This window comes from Dipodomys ordii, unplaced genomic scaffold (genome assembly GCF_000151885.1).
Source record: "Dipodomys ordii isolate 6190 unplaced genomic scaffold, Dord_2.0 Scaffold120, whole genome shotgun sequence".
Classification (NCBI taxonomy): domain Eukaryota; kingdom Metazoa; phylum Chordata; class Mammalia; order Rodentia; family Heteromyidae; genus Dipodomys; species Dipodomys ordii.
The window spans coordinates 27,613-29,841 of record NW_012267336.1 but is presented as its reverse complement, the minus strand read 5'-3'; the positions used below and the strand labels follow the sequence as shown (position 1 = coordinate 29,841).

The 2,229-nt window shown below is 36.4% G+C and overlaps 1 pseudogene across 1 annotated transcript in view; it reads left to right on the top strand.

Moving 5' to 3' along the window:
* Positions 1–187: 187 nt before the first annotated feature.
* The window catches only part of LOC105995720, a 5,171-nt pseudogene continuing 3,129 nt past the window's right edge, over positions 188–2,229 (top strand). Inside the window, exon 1 of the transcript XR_001175580.1 lies at positions 188–208. The product of XR_001175580.1 is annotated as a zinc finger matrin-type protein 2 pseudogene (transcript). The remainder of the gene's footprint in view (positions 209–2,229) is intronic.

Here is a 2,229-nt window from a genome sequence, read left to right as displayed (position 1 = left end):
TTATATTATCAGTGCTTCCTCTGATGGCACTGTAAAGATCTGGAATATGAAGACAACAGAATGCTCAAATACCTTGAAATCCTTGGGCAGCACTGTGGGGACAGACTTGACTGTCAACAGTGTGATCCTGCTTCCTAAAAACCCAGAACACTTTGTGGTGTGCAACCGATAAAACACAGTGGTCATCATGAACATGCAAGGCCAGATTGTCAGAAGCTTCAGCTCTTGTAAGAGAGAAGGTGGTGACTTTGTTTGCTGTGCTCTCTCCCCTCGTGGTGAATGGATCTATTGTGTGGGGGAAGACTTTGTGCTCTACTGCTTTAACACAGTCACTGGCAAACTGGAGAGAACTTTGACAGTTCACGAGAAGGATGTGATTGGTATTGCACATCATCCTCATCAGAATTTGATTGTTACCTACAGTGAAGATGGACTTCTAAAGCTCTGGAAACCCTAATTCACATTTTGAAAATCTAGTTTGAAGCATGTACTTAAATGAAGACATAATCATGTGTTTGTTTTTTCAGATCAGCTTTCTAAGGAAAAAAATTATCCCATTTCCCCAAGGATAATTACAGTCTTAAAAAGTTTCTCTTTTAAAAATATATTTAAGATTTTAGTTTTTCTGCTTATAACTATGGTAGACTTATTATTACTGACATTTCTAGAAAAAAGATGTTCTTTGATTATCTGAAATCCTGATTGCAGTTTACTTTCCATCATAAAACTTGTAAATAACCCTGTATTCAGTATCTGTTTTTTTAAAGATGTTAATACACTACACATTTCTGGATGCTCTGTAAATAAGTGTTCACCCCCCCCCAAAAAAAAAGATGAAAATTTGAGACACGAGCCTTCAAGCTATATGCTTTGGTTTCTCTCTTGGAAGATTTGTAGGTACTGATGACCCAGTACTTGGAGAAGGTCTAGACTTCTGTTGCTTTTCGTTCATGGTTATAAGTCAAACTAATAATTTCTCATGCTTGGAATATTCAAACCAAGGAAATAAGATTCCCTGTTGAGGTACTACATATTGCCTGTGTTTAAAGCATCATCTTGGACTTCTGTGTGAAGATGGTGTCCGGCAGTGGATAAAAAACTGGGAATTTCTGACCAGGCCCTGGCTGGCAGTGGACTTAGCTCTGGAGGTGGCAGTTAAAGATTTGGAGACTGGAGTTCACCTTGTGAAAGATCATCACTTGCACTTGGAATGGTCTCAAATTCTGGGATTAATGGGAATAGCCTTTCAGTTACCTAGGATCATTGTTGATATGAAGTCATGTTTAACTGTATTTACTAACTGTTAGTTGACAACTTGATGTACCATGTTTCCCTTGTATGGCCTTATGTAATCAAATCATTGTTCAAATAAAGTTTGTAAATTTGCCTCATAGCATTTCACTGGTAACTTCATTTTGTTCTTTATAGGTGTTAAACAATGACCATTGACTTTCTACTTGACATTCTTGTTGCTGGGCAGTTTATATTTATCCCCATATGACATTATTGAAGTGATCTCTTTGGTGTCAAGAAAGAATTTCTTACTGGGTTTGGAGCCAACAGGAAACAATGTAATGAATGACTAAGAAAGATACCATATACTTGCCAGTTCAACTAAAAGGGTGACAAAGAACAAGGATACTATGATTTAATGTATACTCAAAGAATAAAATGTCTCCCAATTACCGTTCCCAGCACTTTCAGAGGAATGCATTCTAATCTTTGCTTCATGAATTCCACTTTTTTAAATGTTCTCTACTTTTAGTTGTAAGCAGTAAACTTGATTGTAACATCCTTGTAATTACTAAACAATGTAAAATAAAAGTCCAAACATCTTCTCCTTGACATACTTCCTCATCAGTATAGACAGAAAAGAATTACAAAAGAATTACATTCTTTCTGAAGCTGGAATCACAAGAATGAGCCATTGGTCTGAATTGATATTCTCACAAAGGACCTGGCCACACCCTCAGAAATCACTGTGGATGTTTCATACATACAGATGTTACTACTGAAATCTCCTTAGAAGTCAGGGCATAAAAGTGTCTTTAAAAGCACACCGATTTTGCTTGTGGATCTAAAAAAACAGAACTTAGGATTATTACAAAAAAACCTTTCCAAATATTTGGGTGGAAAAATGGACACTACAGGAAGATACCTAGAGTTCCCCATTCTGAGAAGCGGTCACTGTATTAAAAAAATTAGTAATGACAATATAGTTTAAAAAGT